The 24,143-nt window shown below is 47.1% G+C and overlaps 1 long non-coding RNA gene across 1 annotated transcript in view; it reads right to left on the reverse strand.

Annotated features, from left to right (window-relative positions):
• Positions 1-1,797: 1,797 nt before the first annotated feature.
• The window catches only part of LOC120888101 (uncharacterized), a 50,947-nt gene continuing 28,601 nt past the window's right edge, over positions 1,798-24,143 (reverse strand). Inside the window, exons 2-4 of the long non-coding RNA XR_013431229.1 lie at positions 13,002-13,101; positions 10,512-10,632; positions 1,798-1,968 (exon numbers count right to left, since the gene is read on the reverse strand). This is a non-coding gene — a long non-coding RNA (uncharacterized LOC120888101). The remainder of the gene's footprint in view (positions 1,969-10,511; positions 10,633-13,001; positions 13,102-24,143) is intronic.

Here is a 24,143-nt window from a genome sequence, read left to right on the forward strand (position 1 = left end):
CAGTGGCCCAATCCAAAAACCAAGAAGTTAGTCTTCTTTTACTTCACTCCATCCTTTTTATATCCAGTCTATTAGCAAGTTCTGCTGGATTTAACCTTAACAAATGTAAAAGTTTGTCTCTCATGACCAACTCTGGAGCCTCAATGAATTCCTAAGTCAGACCCCTGTAATATCCTTCTACTTCCAATCCTGCCTCTGAAGTAGATTCTTCACAGCCCAAGTGAGCCTGGTTAGAAACAAAAAACACACACCTGTGTGTGTGTGTGTGTGTGTGTGTGTGTAAGCATTGGATGATGCTATGTTTCTTTTTTTAGAATTTCAGTATTTTTGTATCTCACAGAGTACAATCCCGATTCTCCCCTTTAGTTTTCATGATCTTGCTACCACCACCTCCCTGGACTCATCTCCTACACAGCACTCACTGCACACTGCCCTTTTGCTCATTTACATACCAAATTCCTTGTGTTTGCCTCTCTCTCTGCCTGTCACTCTCCCCACTCTGAAACTTCCTAATGACTCACTCACTCACTCACTTTGCTCCTTTCTTAATCCAAACATTATCTCTGCAGAGAAGCATCGTTGACTACCCTCCTAAGCCAATCTGTTGTTCACCATCCTCATTCCTCGCTTTGTTTTTCTTTAAAGGACATTTCATTACCCCGAATTCCATCTTAAGTATATTTGTCTACACACTCACTGTCTCTGTTTCTCACTAGAAAATAATCCCCATGAAATCAAGGATCTTGTCTATCACGTTCACTGCTCACCACACATTGTACGCACCAAATATGTACTCTTTGAGTAATGACTGACATTATTGGTAAAAATAATATTAATGGGAATGTTCTTAGCACTCTGGCTTTTTTTTTTTTTGCATTCCTATTAGATGTTATCATTGAGCCTCAATAAGAAGCACAGGGAAGGCATCCACTTGTGTGGACATTCCCATTTCATTTAATTTCTTTATCCACCATCTTTAACTCTTCCAGATTTAGAAGGTATTTAAATATATGAAGGGAAAGAACTATGTCATATCAAAATACATGCAAAATAAGTAGCTTGCTTTTCTAGTCTCCTAGCATTGCCTATAAGCTCTCATATCAGACACATCAGAATTTGGAAGAATTCATTGATGCCTTCTATTACACAGAGACACAAACACTATGTGTAAATAGTTTTAATTCCATTGAAATTAGTATTAAGGGCCACTAATTTAGTGTGCAACTCATCCCAGTGACTGACAGCTGGACAGTTGTCCAAAGCAAGATTTAAGTACGTTGATCTCTGGTTGCATAACTCAGAGAAGGATTTGGCGATGGAATTTTGGCAAGTTCCCCCATAAGATTACCCCTGACTTTCATATAGAGATCTATGAGGTTGATCATTAATCATTCAAATAAGGCCAGTCTCTGGGGTCAGACAAAAGACAAATTAGAAATATGGAGAAAATTCTTCACCCCTAGGTGCTCTGTGACATTACTCTGTGACATGGGGGTCCTGTCACAGAGTGAGGACTCAGGGCCTGACTTGTAAGGTGCAGACACCTCCCTGACTCTCCCTCCCTGGCCCTCTGTGCAGACCACAGCACCTCCAGCCCCCGTCAGGGCAGGAGATTTCTCCCTGGGGGAGGGACTGGTGCTTCCCACTGTCCAGGCAGAAGGCTGTGAATTCTTTCCTTCCAAGAAAATGGTGAAAGGGAACTGCCGGTCTTCCAACCAGTGATTTATTCTGTATCAGAAACACATTTACCTGGCCTATTTGGCGGAAGAGAAAAACCTCAGGTTCACTTAGTAAAACTCAATCTGAATATTTCTATCCTTTATTTCCATACAGATGAGCCTCACCGGGCCTTGAGTGTAAACACCGCAGATGGGCTCGCCGGTTCTACGGGGAAAGAGGCGGCAGCGAGGAAGGGGATCCTCGCTATTTTAAGTTTCTTCATGGTTCAGCAGGCAGCTGCTAAGAGTTCTAAAGGAGCAAACAAAACAAGAAGAGTTTATTGATTAGTTTACAAATAACTGTTGTATAAGAAAAGGTAGTGAATGGCGGGCTGGCTGCAAAGCAAACGTGTCGTCTGATAAAGCGGAGTTTGCACCAGGTTCAAAAAGCAAAGAAGCAGGCCCCTTTATCTGTTGCTGATTTGGAGGTTCACCAACGCATCCCTACTCTCTGTCTCTTCGTGAAAAAAAAAACATTTTATAAAATGTTTTTCTCCTCTGTCCAACACAATAGCACTTTGGGCCTGGGACTCCGCGACCCAGGTACCGGGCATCGATAGGGTCCTCCAGGTGCAAGCTGTTTGTTGAGTGTTTTAGAAAAGCAGCAAAGGATTGCATCCTTGGGGCTCCTGGACTCCTGTCTGAAGGACTGTGACCTGGAGAAGGGAAGGCCATCTCAGATGAAGGAGTTGTCCCTAGAGGCAGCAAACAGGTGCCATTTGACTGGTGATCTCGCCCCCCTGAGGGGCAGCTTCCTCACTCTGCGCAGGCTCCTTGGGGAGAATTATTACAATGAGGCACACACAAGCCAGGACACGCGGTAGGCCACGCTCACAATGGACCACATTGCAGTTCTCGTGAGACGTGGAGAGGGGTGAGGCAGGGCCTGGATGCAGGCCAGGCACATTGGGATGGACTTCTGAGCGCGGCCAGGGATCTGGTCTGGTGTCCCAGACTGTTGTATAAACTGACAAGTCAAAAACTGCACGATTTAAAGAAAACTGTAAGTGCATAATGGTCTAGGAGAAGAACCAATAGAGTAGAACCCTCTTGGGTAGCAAGAGCAAGACCAAAGCCCAGGGGAGACTATGTGACAATGGAGACTGAAGAACACAGTCCACATGAACAGGAAGACTAAAACGCTGTGTCCGATCCCTCCACCAAACCACCAACCCCGACCCATCACCAAGGAGCCTGGTACAGCCCAAGGAGGCATTTGGACATGAGCAGAAGTCACACTTGCAGTGGAGGAGTGGCCTTGTGCTGCAAGGATGGACAAGGGGTATTTGACCCCCTCTACATGGGAAGGTTCTAGCAGGAAAGCAGGGTTCTCAGGCTCAAAGCAGACCCCAGCTTTCAGGGATTACAGCACATTGCAGGCAAACCTTCAGTCATGTGGCACCGCTCGGCAGCCTGCAGTCAGGAAATGCAGAGGCCACTCTGGCACAAAGACCAAGGAGTTTCCTCTAGAAGAAGATCTCACGTTTAAAGATCTAGTGACTGGTGGTGGGGGGTGTAGCAAAGGATCACTTTGGTGTTGGAATGAAGCGCTCCCTGGAGCAAGATGTCAGAAAGCTCTGAGATCTCATTCCAATCTGATTCTACCACTTCCTATATTGCCCTCTCTGCTGAGCCTCTTTTTATTTATCTGCACAATAGAGATTTTTTTTTAAAAAAAAAAATCCTACCTCAAAAGTTTGCTGTGAAAATTCAAGGTCATTTGCTTTCATTCAATAAGTATGTGTTGAATGCCTATCAAGTGCCAGGCACCCTCTTGGGGAATGTTACCAAGACCACGTCCCTGCCTTCACAAGACTTATATTCTAGGGCCATGTTTAAAGGCTCCGTGTCAGAGGGAAAAGAAAGGTTGGGCACAGGGACAACAGAGCCAGGGCTGGTGAGGGCAGAGGCAGGCAGGGCTCTGGGCTGGAAGAGCAAGGCAGGGCTTGACTTTCATTTGAGCAGTGAGCAACCATCAGAAGCTTCTCCACAAGGGAAATTCATACTCCGGTTTGTATTTTGGATGCTTGTACAGAAAGAAGTGTGGGGAGGACCAGAGTGGGCCAGGGGTACCAATAAGAACTGCACAGGACCTCAGACGGGAAATAGCCAGGGACTGGGGTGGGAACAATGCAAATCCTCAGGAAATGCTTCCTTAAAGAGCCAGAGAGTAAATATTCTGGGCAAAATTGAAGTCAAAAGGCAGCTTACATATTTATATGACGAATTCCAAACATTTTATCAAAAATAAAGAGAGAGACGGTAGGTAGGTAGGTATATAGATAGATAATGGTTTGCTGATCCCTGCCTAGGGGACACCAGAGGAGAGGAGCTGGGCCTTTGTGAGACGGACATGGCTATACTTCTCCTGGTGGGCCGGAGCTTGGAAAGGGCTCTGTGCCTCCTGATTCATATGTGTGTTCAGAAGCCCCCTGCTTGGCGGAACCAGTAGACGAGCCAGGTTGGTGTATCAGGACATTGGTGTCTGGTTTTGCCCACTCTCTTCTAATTAGTTAGATTTTACCTAAAATAAATTTCTGGAGATTATGTGAGAGGTAGGGTATGCTCCCTTTATATTTTTGGTTGTAGGAACACAGACCTATTGACATTCAGGGAGACACGGAATTCCTCAATTGTGTTGGGGTTGGGAATGCCAAACAATTTGTTCCTTGGACCTGATGTGCACATTCTATGACCCAGAAGAACCCAGGCCACTGACATTTATGGAAAAGATAAAAGGGAATGGGAACCAATTCTGTGGCCACCTGATTTAACCACTGTAAGGTCAAAGTACCTGTACCCACCACACAGAACTGTTGCCTGGTGAGGCCAGCAATGAGGAAATCAGTCAGTATTCCCCACACAGAAATACACAGTGCATGGGGATTGAAACAGCACAGGATACACACCCATACAAGTTTTCTTCTAAAGTTCACTGGGCTTAAGTGCTAAAGTTGAATATTGTTAATCTTTATTTGCTGATCACCATTTGCACATACACATAAAAGAAAATACGATGTATGGATATAAACTACTAGCCAGAGTCGTCTGCCTTCAAATTTAATCTTACAGTTTAATACCTATCAGAGTATTCATATTATATATCACATATTGTTTATATATGTTATATATGTATACATATATATATTTATGTATGTATATGTGTGTATGTATGCATACACAGAGAGAGAGAGAAAGCGTGTGTACATGTGGTACTAAGATTTGAATGCAGGGTGCTCTACCACTGAGCTACCCCTACCCTTTATAAAATTTTGAGAGAGTCTCACTATATTTCCCAGGAAGAACTTAAATTTGCAATCAGCCTCAGCCTCCTGCCTCAGCCTCCTAAATAGCTAGGAGTATAGGCATATGCCACCCACACTGATCTTATAGATGCAGACAGATAGATACTTATAGGTACATATATATTGACTAAATTATATATATATATTTACACATACATTTATGTATTACACATATATGTATTTACACATTTATGTTATAAAAATAATGCTAACAAGGAAAGTTTAAAAACTTTATCTCAAAGGGGGAAAATCTTTACTGAATTCCAATAACCACTGGTAATAGAATTATGTTTCATTCAAGTCTTTGACAGTTTGATATTTTTTCAAAGTAAAGGCACCTTTTGTTGTTGTTAACACAGCTTTGGCCCTAAAGTTTAAAAAGGAATCTTGCCTCTGCTTTAGAGTTTAACCCAGCACGTTATCAGTAGCATTTTCTATGGCTCCAAGGATTTCCAAGTCTTCCACAGGGGCACAGCTAATAGTAATCACAAACCAAAGCACAAAGTTGAATTTATCAGGTGTTCTCAAAATTTCCCTATTATAAGTAATAATTCAGCAATGGTGGCCCTCTTCATAAATAAATACACTGGTTATTCCAGAGTGTCGTGGGCACAAACCTAGAAGGTCCAGTGTCCCCAGTTTTTCCAGGGCCAGTTTGCCTCCAGAATGCTGCTGTAGCTCCCTGCATGTTGGTGGAACTGTGGGTCTCAATCCCTGCCCAGTTCAGGAGCCTCAAATGTTTACATCAGAGGAAGATGTTTGTTAACTCAATCAGTGTAAAAGCTTTATTTCCATTTTCTTTAAATAAATGCGTTCCCTCTATTAAATTGCTTTCTTATTTGACTCCACATTTTTGTTTTCATGCAGCATTTAGGAATGAGTTACTGAATTTCTCTACCTCCAGTGTTTGGGTGCTAATTCGTCTCCATCTCTTTGTTAAATTTACCTACAGTTTTTCTTTGGTCTTATAAATGGAATTTTTATGTCTGTTTCAAATTATAACCACATCAAGAGGGCCGCTGCTACTGCTGATAAAGAAGATACTGTCCACGGGCACAGAGATCCCAGGACGTGTCTGTAGACGGGTTTCCTTCCTGACACCCCCTCTCAGTCTGTGGGGACAGATTTGGGCTTGTGTGGCATTTGAATACTCTTGATCTGCCCTTATGTAATAAGAGTGACTCACGGGCCAGCGTGTCACCCAATCCCTCGCCTGGGGCATCTCTGCTGGCCTGTAAGCTTCCCACCTGCCCTGATCCAGTCTGAATAGAGATAACATGACTCAGCTCCAGGGAAAGGGTGGTTCTCTCCGTCTGGCTGGTGTCCTCCACTCCAGGAAGCTCGTGCTTGTGGCTGACAGCTGAGGGGAAGGCCACGCTGCTCACGTCAGCAGTGCCCCTCGGAGGGAGCCCCGGGCAGGAAGGAACAGCCCAGAGGCCAGCCAGACCCACCATCAGCTCTCGGTGTGGAAACCCCAGGACACAGAGTCTGCCTAGAGCCTCAGCAGGTTGCTCTTTCTTTCTCACGGGCAATGGGAGGGACAGAGATAATAAGAGCTGCTGCTATGTGTTAAGCCCTTACCATTTGCCAAGCACATTGTGCAAAACACTTCACATCTGTGGCTCACGTTTGATCCTCACAATGAGGCCCAGGAGTAGCCTCCACCATCACGTCCATTTGACAGATGTGGAAACAAGGGCTCTTAGGCAGGAAGCCCTCGCAGCTAGGGAAAGCACAGACCCAGAAATAAGTCCAGTCTCCCGGGCTTTTGTAACCAGAAGGCCAGTCTTCTCCATCTGTGGTGTGCATGGACTACCAGGTTCTTGTTAAAATGCAGACTCTGATTCAGCGGGTCTGAGGTGGGGCCTGAGGTCATGCATTTCTCATGCTTCCAGACGAGACAGATGCTACCGGTCCCCGGACCACATGTTAAGAATCAAGGCTCTGTAGCAACTGTTTTCACTGTGCCCTGGACTTCCCTCTAGTTGGGGAATATTTTCTTCTCTCACCCCTTCGTTCCTCTGCCCATTCATTGTCCATTAGATGGACCTCTACCAAACCTCCACCCTGGGTCCACCCTGACTCCACCCTGAGAATATAGAGATGGATAAATCTCATCACGAACGAGGAGAAAATTGGTTCAACAAGGAGACAAGAATATCCTACCCTGCCCCCAACACACACACCACCATTACAAAAGGGCACAAGAAGCTCTCAAACCAAATGTTGTATGAAAGAAGTGGTGGTTTTGCCAGTGGATCAGGGAAAGCACCCCAAATGTTAGAGGAGGAAGCCCAGGGAAGACAAGGCAGGTGTCATGTGCTGGAAAGCTCCTGCCTCCAAAGGAAGGTGAGACGTCCTCAGATTCCCAGCCCAGCGTGAGCCGTGGGTCGAAGAGAGGCTGGAGGGACAGGCAAGGAATTCCTGGCTAGAATCTCTCCCTCCACACTCCCTGCCTGGGCCACATTAGGCCTTTGTTTATCCCATCCCTTCCACCGAGACAGTTCCCACCCAAATCCCCAGGCCTGGGCGTCACCCACACCCCATCATGCTGCAGCCCTCAGGCCCACCTTCATGCCGAGTCCAGGCTCCCACCGTCCTTCATGAATATGGGAGAACTCTTTGTCACGTTCTTAGCTCTTAGTCTGCGCTGGACGCCTTAGGAAGCGCCGTGTCTATGATAAGTCATTCAACACTCCGGGCAACTGTGGAATACAGAGCATCATCGTCTGAATTGTTGAATGAGGAAACCACGGCACTGGGGAGGCCATCCAGCTCAACGCACAATGGCTGGATTAGAAGGCAGGCAGGTTCTTAAGCGCTGGGTGGTAAGGTCTCACGGCCACTAAGCCCATCTATCACCAGAAACTAATTCCCCCTCCTGGACACGGAGGGCTTGGCTAGGGCAGCGTTCCCAGCCTGGCTGTAAGCACCTTGCAGACCAGCCCCGGAAGAGAGGGAGTGAACTAGGACACGAGGTGGAGCTGGGAAAGGAGCAGAGAATCACAAGTTTTCTCTGATGTATTTGGGGCCCTTCCAAGAAGGGACCTAATAGATTCGCTAGTGCAGCCCCGAGAGGTGCTAAAGGACCTATCATCAAGTTGCCCCCGAGACAGAGACCAGCGGAGCTGATGCTGAAGGCGAAGGTGGCCTCCCGTTGCCAGCCCACACAGCAGACTCCAAGTGCACTCCAGGCCCAGGGCAGGTCCAGTCTCCTGACCAGAGGGCCAGTGCCAAACAAAGACACCCAAAGCCATGGGTCATTTGTTCCACCCCCAAGACAGCAGAGCCTCTCCCCAGGCCCAGAGGAACCACTGCTGAGATGGTCCTGCTCAGCCCAGGGCCTCCAATGACATTGCTGTTTGTCCTCAGACAATCCACCCTAGTTCATGTTCCTCAAAGCGTGGCCCCTGGGAACTTATTAAAAAACAAAGTCTTGTGCCCTGCCAACCACTGTATTGGGAACGCTGAGGGTGGAGCTCGGCCACACGGGTTTTAACAGGCCCTCTGGGGGACTTGGATGCACGTGCAAGGAGAGAACCACTCTCCCGTTCAGGGCAAGTCTGGTGTCAGACACCTGAAGTTCGGCCCCGGTTTAGTCAGAGGTAACTCACTCAACTTGCCTGCAGCCACGCCGAGTTGCTCAGCCTCAGTCCCCCCACCTGTGAAAGGGACGACGAATATATATCAATAATCACAGCACGCCTGCGCTGTGGGGAGTCACTCCAGTAACTCGGTAAGTCACCTAGCAGCCTGCACGGGCCACTGGGTGAAGGCTGGTCCTGGTGTTGATGGCGTGGTTCCAGAACATGGTGGAAAGCCTTATTGCTTATTTGTACCTCTGTGGAAAGTGGTGGTTTAGAAAGTTCCTCAGGGGGCTCTGTTGTCCCTCCAGTGGCTTATGAGCTCCCATTTAAACTCTTTTGAGCATTGTCACCGAACAAGAAAGAGGACAATGAGGGCTGATTTTGTCAAAGGATATTAGACAGGAAATGACAGCACGCAGACCGATGGCACTTGCAAGGAACCCCAGAGAGCTGGGCAGGACCCCGGGCTGGGAGGGGCAGGCAGGGGTTTGTACAAAGGTCTGGGAGCTCTTTCTGATTTTTATTCTATAGCAAGTCGGTGTAATTTTTTCATAGTTGTGATTTTTCATGCCTAATTTTTTCATTTTTTATTTTGGGCATACTGAATCACCTTGAGTAACGAACCCCTTGCAGGATTATTTTAGAGCAGATTTTGAGTTTTCAGGATTCCATCTCTAAACACTTTTGGGTGGAGGCCTAATAGATAAGGAGTTTACATCTGGAACATAACCACTCCCTGTTGCTTTATACTTTCATGAAACACTGATTTTTCTGGGCGAAAGGCGGGAGGGTCCTTATTGGAAACAGAGCGTCTGGAGGAAGGGACAGTGGCAGGAAGGAAGGTGTGATGAGACCTGGAGGAGGGGCCCTCGGAGGCAGGACCCAGGAAGCTTCCCTGGCGTCCGCTTGGCCCTGACCAGTCCTCCTATGCAAGGGTTTGTGGGCTCACAGTCCAGAGCAGTGGGGGGCTGCGCTTGGAGCAGTAGCCGAGAGGCCTGCAGCAAGCAGACCCCTCCCGGAGGACGACCAGAGCCCAAACACCACCGCGAAGAGCCTCAAAGCAGCCGAAACAACAAGGGCCCCAGCCCCGGGGAGAAGAGAAACACCCTGCCCTGCCGTGGCCTCCTAGGCGAGCGTTTTCCTTTGGGGCAGTTACCAATTTGCAAGAATCCTGGGCAGACAGCAGGAAGCCAAGCAGTGGTCCACGGGCAGAAGCCAAAAGGCTGGCTGGTGCTGGGACAGGCTTAGGGCGCGAGGAGGAGAAAGTCAAGGGTGGACTTCTGAGATAGGCCAGGCTGGAGGGGCTCAGGTCTTGTGAACAGAGATGGAAAGGGCTGAAGCTCTGAGATCCTGAGCCCCAGCCCGCCTGTGCCAATAGTTCTGAGGCATGGGAACCGGAAGCAAGCTGCCGTGACATGCAGGGACAGAGGCCGAGAGAGCCAGGACTGCAGAGTGGACGCACTGGGCCTTATGATCAGAAGTGTGTTTCAGAGCCACAACAGGTGGGTCCACACACCCCAAGGGAGAGGAAGGGCTTATATATTAAGAAAGACACAGGTGTGCTGTGGCCAATTAGAATGTACCTGAGTTTTCCCCAAAACTACTCCCATATGCAATATCTGCTAAGAACCACTCTGGACAACTGTGGCCTCGCACCATATGTGTGTGTGTGTGTGTGTGTGTGAGAGAGGGGGGGGATGACAATCCGTGGGGTAGGGGACATTGGGGATTGCACCCAGGGCTTTGCAGCACTCCACCACTGAGCTACACCCCAGCCTTTTTCCTATTTTGATTCAGGGTTTTGCTAAGTTTCCCAGGCTGCCTCGAACTCGTGATCCTTCTGCCTTAGTCTCCTGAGTAGCTGGGTTTACAGGCATCTGCCACAGTTGTGCCCGGCTTACCTGACTTTGTTTGTCCTGTAGGGTTTTTGATGCATGGCAGGGTCACCTCGTGGGCAAAATGGTGCTCACAACCACGATGGTCGTAGTGATGCCAAGCTGGGTCCCTGCACCAGTCCAAAAACTACACAGACCAAGAAGAAAGAACAGTCTGTAGGCCAAAGAGGCAAATAGAGCTTTAGGTGTCTCATGGTCCTAGGGAGATAAAATGTGGAGTTTCACTTCCAACAGAGAGGCCAAGCAGAGGAAAACTCATCAGGATGCTGAAAGAACAAACAACACTCTTGATTTAAGGTAAAGGGGGAACACATGGAATCTTCTGGAAGCTGAGTTCCAGCTGGAAAGAGCAGCTCAGTCCTGCCCCAACTGCCTGCCAGGGGCTGAGGGCTCATGCACACCTTCAGATACTGTTTGAATACAAAGTCTGTTTCTAGCACTCAGTAAAAAGTCACCAGGGCTAATAAGAGTCGGGACAAAACAATATACAACAACAATAACAACAACAACAACAAAAAAAAAAACTGAAAGAAGGAAAAGACACAGGAGGCAAACCCTGAAATTATCAGACACAGATATTAACATAATCATGACAGGAAAGAAAGTTTTGCAAAAGAACTGAAATATATATAATTAAAATGGAAATTCAAGGACTAAAAATTATAATTGCTGAAACCAAGAACTTGGCTGATGAGTTTAACAGCAGTTTAGACACAAAGAATTGGGGGTAGCTGGGGGAACTGGAAGTTATCAGAAAATCTACTGAAGCAGATGGAGAATAAGAGATTAAAACACATAAATGAGAGCAAACAACACGTAAGGCACAGGACATAGGTCTAATATGTGCATAACCAAGACAAACAGGGAGATGAGAAGGAGAAAGGCTTAGAAGAAAGAGAAAAGCTTAGAACAAAAGCTAAGCATTTGCCAAAGTTGATGAAAGACTTTAAAACCACATTTACAAAAAACAAAACAAAAACCCAAGCAGTATATCATAGTAAGTCTGCTAAAAGCCAATAATAAAGAAACCTCAACAAAATACTCACAGATAAAATCTAGCCTCATGTTAAAAGAATTACACACTGTGATCAGGTGTGATCTCTCCCAGGAAGACAAGGTTAGCTCAATATACAAATACCAATGAATGCAACATGCCATATTAATAGAATGAAGAAAAAAAAAATCTTCTCAACTGAAACACAAAAGGCATCTGGCAAAATTCAATACCTGTTCAGGGAAAATTTTTAAGAAACTGTTCAATAAATTAAGAAAAGAAATGGACATCCTCAACCTAATAAAGTGTATCAAAAAAAACCCCTCATAGCTACCATCATACATACAGACTGAAAGTTTTTTCCTCTAAGATCAAGAATAAGACAAGGATATCTGCTTTCTCCATTTCTATTAAACATTGTATTAGAATTAGCTAACACATTATATATTAGCTCATATATATAATGTAATTACATGTCAGTAATTACAATAAATATAAATGGCCTAAGTATCCAAATTAAAATACAAAGATTATCAAACCGGAAAAATATTTTATAGGGCTACCAAGAGATGTATCTATAATATGAGACTGAAAATAAAAAAAGATGTAAGGATATTAATTCACCTCAAATTGATTTGTAGATTCAATAAATTCCAATCAAAATATCAATAGATATTTGTAGAAATCGAACAACTCTATAATTTATATGAAATGCAAAAGACCCAGTTAGCCTAATGAAGCATAATAGAAAGTAAAGAAACTGATTCATATATATGTAATCACTTGATTTAAATGATATATAAATGATACTGAAATGCAGTGGGGAAATGTTTTGTTCAATATATTGATTTGTTCAACATATGGAGCTTGATCAATTAATTGAAAAACTGGCTTAACTCCAATGTTTGCTATACAGAAATATCAGTTCCTTGTGGATTGACAACAATATGTAAAAATTAAAATAGTCAAGTTTCTAACATATAATGAAAGTGCATTTTATGACTTTAATATAGGATAATAAACTGGACAAAAACATCATGAATCTTAGGAAATATTATTGACAAATTGGCCCTCATTTAAAAAAAAAAAAAGAATGTCTGTTCATGCAAAGATACCATTGAGCTAGTGAAAAGTCACAAAGTGACTTATAACATGATATATAGAGATATTGTCCTTCTTGTGACTATCTATTTTGGATCTGGGTTGTGGGTCTTATTAGATTCTTTGAGTTTAAAGTCTATGTGACATGCACTTCTGATTTGTGCTCTTCTCTGAGTGTTTGTTATACGTCAATAAAACATTTCTGAAGTCCACTATAAATTATTATAAAAAAAATCACTGTAGTTCCAAGATGTCCATTTTGTAACTGACATGTAAATATATTTAAACAAAATTATTTCTCATAAATATTCCAACCCCAAAAACATTGAATAAAATCTAAAATTTGATTTAAAAAAATCTGAAAATGGGTTGAATGGATCTCAGGAGCCAGCAATATGTACCTGGTAAACTTGCATCAAGTAAAAAGGTGTGGAGATAGGCTCTGATGTGTCCACGACACAGGTCCAGTGATTTTCCATGGATCTTCCTGAAATTCTGCTCCTGTCCCATAGATAGAAGATGATATGATCTCTCTGGTCCTGATGGGGCCCATGCAAAGGCTCTTGTGGGTTCCTATGGTCAGAAGCAATGTGCTCCAAGAGTCCCTGAGCCTAGATGTGACCATCATCCTTGAAAGTCCCGGAGTCTCGCAGCTCCCCTGCCCTCTTGCTAAGGGACTCACAGTTTGGAAATGGAAGCCCCAGGTACAAGCTGGAGACAGGGACAAGAGTATTCACAGCATAAACAAATGGTGACATGAAATTCTATTCACTCTCCACAAATTTGAAGCTGGGGGTAGCAGAGGTTCCCAAGGCAATGACCACATGGACAGAGTGAGGGAAGAAGAAACACTCATGCACAGAGACCCTGGTGTTGCAGAGACGGTGCTGGAGAATAACCTTGAAGAATGGGAATCACAAGCAGCCAGAACCGCTCCCGAGGGGAAGCCTGACTGGGGAGGTACCAGGTGGGTCAGTACCTGCACCTTCTGACTTCTTAATTTACCCTCCCTAAGGCAACAACGTCATCATACCTACCCAGATGAAAAGACAGACGTGCTTGATGGACTGCATCCACGTCCCCTGATGACCCCATGCTTGCCGGAGCCAGAGAACAGAAAAGAAATGGCCGTGTTTGTGGACTATGCCAATCCCAATAAGATTTCTAGGGACGGACACCTTGAAATGTCAGGAGGGGCTTTGGTACCACTCTAGAACAAGGTTTGTCAACCTCAGCTCTGCAGAATTTTGGAGCCAGGTAAGTCTTGGTTGGGTGGTTGCCCTGTGCATTGGGGGTGTTTAGTACCATCCCTAATTCTACCTGCTAAATGACAGTGCGCCCCCATCCCCTGCCCCCTAACTGTGACAACCAAACAGCACCCAGAAGGCAAAAATCCACCCCAGTCAAACACGACTGCTCTACAGGAAGGCCAAAGACTGAGCCGGTGGATAGGAACCGTGGCTTGGGGTTGCAGGGAAATCAGGATTCATGAAACACAAGAAATCACTGATTTGCTGTCAGCTGGGAAGTTGCACAAAGAAGACAGTTTGGAAGGTCTGCAGCAAAGAAATCGTGTTGAAAGGAAGATGTGGGTTTAGCACAACCCTGGGGAGAGAAATCTCCAAAGCTGCTCCCTGTGTTCTAGTTGGCAGTGTAGTGTTTGCAGAGCTGACAGGAGGCCTGGGATTTACACACAAAGTTTCTCAATTTCCAAAAGGACTGAGAGAAAACCTTCATCTCTTACTGGTACACGTGGAAATAAAAGCAAACGGGGAAAGGAGACAGGTATCAGTCGTAGAAGCCAGCACCCATTCTCTCTCTCTCTCCCCCGTTCTTTTTCTTTGTGGCACTGGAGATTGAACCCAAGGGTGCTTTATCACTGAGCCACATCCCCATAATTTCTTATTTCTTGGAGACAGTGTCTCACTAAGCTGATTAGGGCCTAGCTAAGTTGCTGAGGCTGGCTTTGAACTGGAGATCCTCCTGCCTCAGCCTTCAGAATGGCTGGGATTACAGGTGTGCACCACCATGCCCAACTCAAGCCTGTATTATCTATCCCAGCAACTTTTCTATGATGCACATTTTGGGAATCAAGATTCATTCCCACAACAAGGATGGCCTCATGACTAAGGAAGTTTGTGGGTCAAGAGGATGCCTAGGGATCAGGGTGGGCTGGGCACAAGAAGAATGAGGAGCAGGGACTACTAGCAACTACAGTGGTCTGAGGTTTGGTGTGAAGGATCTTCTAGGCCCACGGCAATCAATTGACAGTGTCTATATGACATGTATTGAGAAAACTGAGTCTCCATTCAACAGGGGAAAAGAAGCCAGATTTGATTAGTGATGTCTACCTTGGACTTGTAAAGGGGAAATAGTGAATTTAAAGCTTCTTAGACTGCATGCCATCACAACTCTGGTTAAATGAATGAGAAAATGTCTCTTATGTTTAATTTTGCCAAAGAACCACTTAAAAGCCATAGTTTTCTACTATTTATGGCATACATAAATAAAATTTAAATAATTCATTTTTTGAATTGTTTGAGGGCACATTCCTTTATATTTACTTTCTTTGCATTTCTACTGAGTCTATAATGTGTGCCAGGTCCTGTGCTAGGGTGGCAAATATATATAATGTGGAATTCATGGCTTTGTGTGAGTCAAAAATCCAATGAATATGCAAAGAGATCAAAGGGTAACTATAAATTGCAGCCAGTCATCTGAAGGAAAGGCATGTTTTGGTTAGTTTACCATCATTGTGACAAAATACCTGAGAAAAATCAACTTATAGGAGGAAAGATTTATTTTAGTTGCATGGTTTCAGAGGTTTCAGGCCGTGTTTGGCTGGCTCCATTGCTCTCAGTTCTGTGCTGAGGCTGAACATCATGGTGGGAGCACATGGAAGAACAGAGCTGCTCACCTCAGGGGCTGGAATCAAAATATACCCTTCAAAGGCACACTGAAGTGACCTGCTTCCTCGAAACAGGGCTCCTGTCCTCGAGTTTCCACCGTCTCCCAGTCCCCTGTTAACCTAGGAAGCCATCAGTGGGTGTCAGTGGGGTAATCCACCGATGAGAGCAAAGCCCTCATGATCCCCTCTCCTCCCCAAAGTGCCACCTCTGAACGCTGCTGTGGACCTTCAACGCAGGAGGTTTGGGGGACAGTCCTGTGTGAACCATGACAGAGGCTAAGAGGATAAGAAGGGCTATTGAGTGTGGGACTTGAAGGACTAGGGACAGCCACATGAAGAGCAGGGTAGGAAGACCAGCAGGGTGGCTATCCTGGGGTGGGAATGAGGTTGGTGTGTTCTAGAAGCAGAAAGGGGCCAGGGGATGGACAGAGATGGAATAGGGGTGGTCCTGGGTGTGCTTACAGAGAGGCTCAGGAGTCAGGTCACAAAGGCTTTTGGTTTCCTTGCTCAAGGGACAGTGGCAATTAACAGCAAGCCCCTTGAGGGCAGGAATCCTGTGCATTCTGTTCACTCCTCGGTCCCTCGGGCCTCATCTAGTTCCAGAACATACTAGACGCCCTGAGCACATGTGGTGAGAACAAAGAACTCAGAGGAGAAACCTGTGTGGACGTCTTGAGCATCTGCTATGCTGGGTACCTTGAAAAATCTCATTTAACCACCCAATTATTCCACGAGGAAGATATTATAGTCATTTATACAAGCAAACACGGGGGACCCAGAGAGGTAAGGAAACGTCCCAGAGAAGGGGAACCATTAAGCAGCAGAGCCAGGATTTCAGTATGAGTCTCTGCTTCTTCATGAGGAAAATGGCAGTGCTCCTGGTCAGGAGCGCAGAGCGCCACAGGCTGGGAGCAGTGTCCCCAGGCCGACTGCTGGCTCCATTCGTACCCCAGGCCCCCCTCTGCACGGCCAGGATCCTTCCTGCCCTGCTGTCTCGTTGGATGAGTTTGGAGAACGAACAGGAGAACCCAGGAGAACACTTCTGGACCCAGTGGCGATTCCTGAAATCTGTTGGGGCTTGGTCATTTGTGGGTATCTCATTGAGGTGAGTTTGTTTTCAGTGTGCCGGGAGGGGAGCGGAATCTGAAAGGGTTTTCCATCTCTTAGGAAATAGTTTTACTTAACTTCTGAAAGTCTGTTATGACACAAACCCAACTGACTCACTTGGCCAGCTCTGAAGGATTCGGATCAACCTCTGACTCGGACACAAATCCCACCTTCAGACATCCTTTCAGACCCAGTCTCAGAATCTCTGGCACGTCTTGGGTGACGACGGAAGGCCCTACCTTCCACAAAGGACAGAAGAGGTGACGAAACCTGGGCTCTCGCTGTGGTTGGAGCCCAAGTCAAATCCCAGCCTGAGGTTTGGAAGCAGGTGCACAGGGAGAGAGAGGCAGTCATCTCGGTGCATGTGAACCCAGGCAGGATGGCCCGCTGCCTGCGTGACTCACCCTCTCCAGCCACCCCCACGCCTGTGGGAACCTGGTCTAGGAGCGGGATGTGGTTTATCTGGCTGCATAACAGGCAAAACAGAGAACTGTCCCAAACCAGCACCTCTGGGACTAGGCAGGTCTACCTGAAGGACCCCTTTGCTCGTGGTGAGAAGTGTGTTTCTTTGTTTCCTTTAGAAGCTCTGGTGGCTGAGGAGCAAAGAACGACAGACCACATCTGCTGATAATCTGGTCAAGACACCAGAATAGATCCAGAAGACAAAACAGACATGTCAGCCAGATGGAGGATTTGGAGTGGTTATTTCAAACTTTGGTGGATACAATGTTACTGTGAAACTGATTCACAGGAAGCCTCCTCAGCCCTGGCCCTTGAGTTTCTGATTCAGTAAGTGGTTCTGCATCAGGTACTTGCCATCACTCCTTGGAAGTATTTCCTGGTCACCATCTGCCTGGAATAGACTTATTTACCACTGAATCAGAGCACTTTGGGAGTCTCTGACTTGGGGTGAGCAGGACACAAGGGGACAACCAAGAGCATCATCATACAAGTGATCCAATCAGCCACGAGGTGGCAGATGCAGGCAAAGCCCTTATCTTGACATGTATGTCCTTATGGTGATCCCCTGGATTACCTATAAATAACTTTCTTTTTTCATTCTGGAGTAGAAAAAAATATTTTGTCACCTCTTTTCTTTCTCCTTCTTCCTATGATTTAGATCCGAGGTAGTAAATAGCTACTATGCAAAATGGAACCTCTCTGGATCTCTTTCTATTCTGGCATTTGGGTCCTGGTCTGTCAGACACGGCCAGAAGGATAGGGGCTGCATGTATCAGGGATTTCTTGGTTTCAGGTATTCCTCCTTTGAAAGTCCCAAAGAAATTCTCTGAGACAGCAGAATCATCTGTCTTAGGAAAGGCTAGGTTGTTAAAAAAAAATTATCAAATTAACCATGAAATTTCAATGTTTAACTTCACAAAGATTCTCGATCCCAGTTAATGAGGACTCCATCCCACACTGTCACTCAGGGACTCAGGCTGATAGAAACTCCACCATCTTGTTTGCTGAGCCATATGAAACACAAGGTTTCGGAGTCACCACCAGCAGAGGAGGAGAACAATGAAGGATCCCACCCATCTTGTTCCAGAAGTGACACATTTCCATTCACCTGTATCCAGTCCTCGTCTGCTTTCCAGGTACAAAATGTTCCCTTTCAGCCCCCCGAAAGTAGTTCTGCCAACACACTGTGAGCAGTACTGACCCCTCCCCAGCAGCCAGAGTTGAGCACTTGGCCCAGCTCATGCCACAAACCATTTACTAAATACAATTTACTAAGACTTAATGTAGGTATTGATAGGTCAGCTTTTTAAGATCACCTAAGGGCTTCAATTAAAATGCCTCTGCCCTTTTACTATTAAGGCTGACATTTGAGGTTGCCTTTTGCTGGACAATCTTTATCAAGTTAGGAAAGGGTCCTGTGCTTTCTTAACTTCTGAAGCAGACACGTAGTAACTTTGTCATAAAAAATAAAAACAGAACTGAAAAGATACATACAGGAAAACTTTTCAATACAGCACCTGGAAAAGTGCAGCGTGGTTCTGCTCTTGGCTGCCAAAGCCTGCAGCTAACTTATTGGAGAAGTATCTGCCCAGTGTGGCTGGAAACCTGTCTGCTGTTGGGATCTTCCCTTTCACTAATGTGTCATGTTTGGATTTCCTCCTAGAGTTCATGTTGACCCATACTTGAATGGCGACTGCTTCCTGGTAACAGAGGAAAATCCTAAATTGCAGAGAATGCCCAGCTTTGCCCCAACCGATGTTCAATTTTTAAATTCCAGACAATCTCAGTCTCTCCCTCACCCCCTCACCCTCCCCACCTTTGTTTATTGCTTCCTGATACTCTCGCACTTGTGTACAATCTGTTCTTGCATGTATTCATGCAATGCCAAAGAATCATGATGTGACTTTTCCCCCACTTCTAGATAAAGGCCTTCGGACATGTTCAATAAAATGCCTCTGCTCATGCAATGTCAAAACACCTTCTTCCCTCTGTTTTGGTAAATAAGAGTATTTTTCAGGTCAAGTTCTACCTCGAATGCTCTCCTCAGAGTCCTTTTCTCTGTCTCCTCTTCTCTTGTTTCTCCAGCATTAGGAGCTGGAGCTGAGAGCTCACATTTGCAACAGACAGGCTGGCGTTGGGTGTGAACCAGGCAGCCACAAGAAAAGCAGGATTGCTGCTGCTGTGGTTTCCCAGGCTCTACCTGACAGTGTCCTGACCTGCCTCCCCCTTGGCTAGGCTCCCAGGTGCCATGCTTGGCCCTGGTGCCAGTGGGGACCAGAGACAGTATTGTAGAATGAGCAAAGTAGACTTCCTGGTTTGGTGAGAGCTCAGTGTTCTGGATGCAAATAGGAACCATAAGTTTATTAGTTGCAGGACATGCAATAAGTGATTAATCCTCAGGAGTTCATTGTACTCCTATGCAAAATGGTGACAAGACCTTGTTGTATTAAGTGAGATATTATGCAAAATTTCTAAGGATCTCAGGAATGGATGCTTCCTAGCCAGACTTAGTGGCACATGTCAGTAATCCCAGCTACTCGGGAGGTTGAGGATGGAGGATTGCAAGTTTGAAGCCAGCCTGAGCAATGTACCGAAGACCTGTCTCAATGTCTCAATGTAGGGAGACCCTGTCTCAAAATAGAATAAAACGAGTTGCAGATATAGCTCGGTTGTAGAGCACTTGCCTAGCATGCACCAGACCCTGGGTTTCATCCCTAGTACTGGAAAAGAGAAATAAATGAATACTTCCTAAAAGGGGCTGATTGAACTGATTGGCTATAAGATATTTCCCATCTACCGTGAAAAGTGTAGAGCAAATAAAAAATCAGTCTGTCTAATAACTAAATAATCAACCATCAATGAACAGGGAAAAAGTAAAACCTAGACTCAGCTAAAGGAAAAAAAATAGATGAGATAGCACATATTTACCTCTTCAGATGAGCGCCCCCACTTTCTAAATCAACCCAGAAGGCCTTTTATTTGCTAATGGATCAACTCCAAAGCACGTGCCCTGGGAAATCACGATATGCCTAATCATTTTACCAATAATCCCTGAAAAATTGGTCATTACTGGAAGTGACCAACCATTTGGTTGTAACAGCCTGAAGCAAGATTATTAACAACAAATGTGAAGACGATTATTTTAGCAAATTGCCACCGACTGGTAAATTCAGAACACAAAGGCCTCATGTCTGGCTGAAGTCCCTGGGAAATCCTCTTACGGCCACAGTAAATGCAGCTGCTTAGGATGTAAAAGCTGTTTAGGTCCATTTTCTCTCTGTTTAGGACAGAAAGAGAATAGTCACAGACAGAGATGGTGGGACTGTAGGTGGGATGAGGTAGAGGATGCTAGGGAAAAGTCTGTGTTTCCTGTTTGCTGAGCCAAAGAGAAGTCCACAAGATTACAAGACTCGATGTGAACATAGAAATGTAATCTACCATCAGTAAAATTCTTATACCTGTGAATTAGCTCCATATTTTTTGTCTGCAAGAGATAGGAGGCTTAGCCCAAACCAATTTAAACAATAATAGAACAGTTGGGCTCATCTCGGTGGAACATCCTGAGACAGGGCTAGCTTCAGGCCTGGCTTGACCAAGGGTGTCATTGGTGGTGCCTGGACTTCATCAGTAGGGGTCTACAGTGGGGCAAGAGGGCTGAGAGTTGGTGCACTCCAGGAGACCCAGCGAAGGCCCCACTCTCTCTAATCTGGGTTCCATCTTCAGCACCAAACCAATCACAGTGCCTGGGGGGCGGGGTGCAATGATGTAAAGGAACAAGCTGCAGCCACAGGGCAGAGACATCCTGGAGGAGGTGATGGAGAGAGCGGAGAAATGGGCTCCTCAGGAAGAGTTTCTGAGTGTGCTAACCCAAAGAGGGGGCTGGAAGGAGGGCAGGAGCCTTCCCCCCACCTCAAAACAGAAATGCCCATCAAGGTGTCAGGAGTTAACCCCTATTAATCATTATGAGGCAAGAGCCTGAGTTCTTGAGGTCAGACCAACGTGAGATGAGGCCGAGCGAGGGCATGAAATGGCATGCACCTCACAACCCTCCACCCCGGAAGGCAGGGAGGCATGCTTTTGTTTGCAAGAGGAACAAGGCTCACACCCAACCGATTTAAACAAAGATGGGCCCATTTCAATGGAAAGTCCTGAGAGGGGGCCTTCAGGTCCAGTCCCACTGGCCAGGGCACGCTGGCTAGGAAGAGCTCTGTGACAGAGACCCTGGCAGTTGCTCTTCATGTCTCCATCAGTGAAAAGAAAGAAGGGAAAAGTGACCTGTCCAGGGAGCACTTCCACAGCACTGCAGCCCAGGGCTCCTGAGAGGTTCAACGCTGGGCTCTCGCCTCCCGCTGATGCCTCACTGGGACTTTTTAAACTTGAGCGCTCCCCGGGTGCCACGCCACAGCCTTCCTTGTTCCCTTTTGCAAGCTCCCTGCAGGCAGGGCTGAGGCCGGGGACAGGGGTAAAGGTCCAGCGCACGCACATCCCCAACACGCTCTCAGGATGCTCGTGCCTAACTGTCTGGACACAGGCTCAAACTCATCCTCCGAGAAGCCCCTCCACCAATCAATCACAGAAGAGCCCTGGAGCAAACTCTGCCGGTCATTTCTAACCTAGCGGGTTCACCATCCCACTCTCGTCCCGTCCCAGTGAAATCCTTTGTGTGCTACGGCCACAGCATGGCGCCCAGTGAAGCCTGTGGCTCAGAGTCAACCACAGCCACCATCTACTATCAGAGGCGGACCAGGGGACCAGGGCTTCAGTGCAAGTTGTGCCTGGAGGTCAATCCTGGGAAACAGGTAGGAAGAGTGGGGAGGGAGGAGGAAAGAAATAGAGTGAACCAAAAAAACTCCAGGTCAAGAGAGGGGCACGGCAGGTACGAGGAGCTGACCCTCTGGGGACCCTGGGACCTCGTGTAGAGCAGGCAAGGACTCTCAACACTAAGGATCAGGGGCTTTCCTCCAGCCCTGGCCCAGGGTGATGGTCAGAAACAGGCAGAGTGGGCTTGGCTGTGCAGAAGAAGCTCCTGGGCAGAGAGACACAGGAGCGGGCCACGGGAGATCAGCCTGGGGACGTTCAGTGCACTGGGGGGGTGTGGGCAGGGCCCCGGGGACAGCTGCTGTCCACCACCTCTCACTGGGCTTACGAAGCTGGGGACATCCTCTATTTTTCTAGCTTCCTATTCTCCTCTCTCAGGGAGGAGGTCAGCACCCGTATGGGTTGTTCTGCGGCTCAGCAGAATGGTGTTGGCTGAGCCCGCTCCTGGGGGGGGCGGGCAGGAGAGCTGTTCCCCAGTGTCTCGTACTTTGGCAAACTCAAAGGCCAAACTGGGTCTAATAGGACTTCTAGCAGGGCGGCGAACACCTTCTCCAACCTGGGAGGGAACGTCCACTTACAGCCAACGACACAGCAGACCCCTGACCTCAGACACAAAAGCAGAGAGAGGAGCCCCTCCCGGCCACAGCCTGCACCGGGGCTTCGCGATTTAATCGGATTTCGTCTCCATTCTGTTTAGCGAAGGCTGGCGGGAAACGAGGGGATGGTGAAAATGTCCACCCAACTGTAAGGAGAAAGGCCCTGGGAAGTGGAGTGGGGGGGCCATGTGGCGGGAAGCCAGGGACAGCCACTTCCCACCTTCACGGTCACCTCTTCACCTCACCAGGCTCCCAGCTCCTATGTCAATCCAGAGGTGGCAGCGGCCCAGGCCCACACGCCTGTGGAACTCTGCCTGAGCTCCTTCCCTGCCTGGTCCGTGGTGGGAAGCACTGACAGGGTCACCAACGCCGTGGACTCCAAGAGCCAGGAAGGGTGCTGATGGCTGTGGGTTCAGGTTGCAAGGGACATTTCTGGGAGAACACGGAGTTGGGCTGGGGACTTGAAACTCCCCAGGATTCAGACCCACGGTGGGGGGGGGAGGGCGGTGAGTTTAGGGCCAGAGGTGGGGAGGGCTGGGGGTCTGTCCAGAGGGCCGCTCCAAGGCAGGAGGAGAGGGGCAAAGGAAAGCAGTGGGCCAGGAGGACACGGCAGGACACGGGTGGACAGTCAAGTCCCCCATAGGCACAGGGGAGCTGCCAAAGTCATCAAGGATCTGGAACACGTGGGGTTTCAGGGAGATTACCTTGGCCAAGGTGTGACGGGTCACTTGCGTGCAGAGCAGAGAACCCCACCGGGAGGCAGAAGGTGTTCTGCTGGGCTTTGACTAACCCCCAGCATGGTCAGCCTGTGTTGGGGACATTCCCTGGGCCTGGCAGGATTCTGTGTTCTTTTCATGTAACTCATTTAATCCTTAAAATGGCCTCACTAGATAAACACTCTTATCTCAGTTTTTTTTTTTTTTCCAGATGGGAAAACTAAGGCAGTGAGAGGTCAAGTCCCTTGCTCAAGGTCACACCATCATCACATGACAGGCCAGGATTCAAGAAGGCAGGCAGTCCATCCCCAGAGCATATACTGTCGCCACAACACTGAAACACATAGCCCTGGATTCGAACCCAGCACTTGAACGTACCAGCCTTAAAAGTTTGGGAGATTCGCCTCTGAATCTTGGGGTCCTTATCCATCCACTGGGGAGAATGTGGATGGTAGAACCTTCTCGGGCCTCAGGCCTGTGGTATGTAAATGCCAGTGAAGCACCTTGCATGCTCAAAATGCCCTTCTGTTTCAATGTAATTGAAGTGCATCCCTGTTCCATTTAATGACAATGTATCATTGAGAAAGCAGAGGCCTTGGGTCCCCCAGCTGGAGAGGGTGGGGAGGAGGATGCCACGGGGGCGGAGCAGCCTTGCCCCCTGAATGCAACCTGCCCCCCCCCCACCCTCTTCCCTTCATCCAGTTCATTTAAGGTCTCCACCCTGTGGAAGCGCCGCGGATCCGGGATCCGTGGCAGGGAACTCAGCAGCATTTGTTCTCCAGCCCAAGAATAAACAGAGAACGCAGCGCTCCCGTCCTCAGAAGTGCATTTACAGTACTCGAAACAGATGAATTCTCTCTGTTTGCATTAATCGCATGACTATTTGGTCCAATTATTCTTACCACTTCAGCAATCATGGTGTGCTTGTTCAAGAAG

The sequence above is a fragment of the Ictidomys tridecemlineatus genome, chromosome 15 (assembly GCF_052094955.1).
Source record: "Ictidomys tridecemlineatus isolate mIctTri1 chromosome 15, mIctTri1.hap1, whole genome shotgun sequence".
In the NCBI taxonomy this organism is placed as follows: Eukaryota; Metazoa; Chordata; class Mammalia; order Rodentia; family Sciuridae; genus Ictidomys; species Ictidomys tridecemlineatus.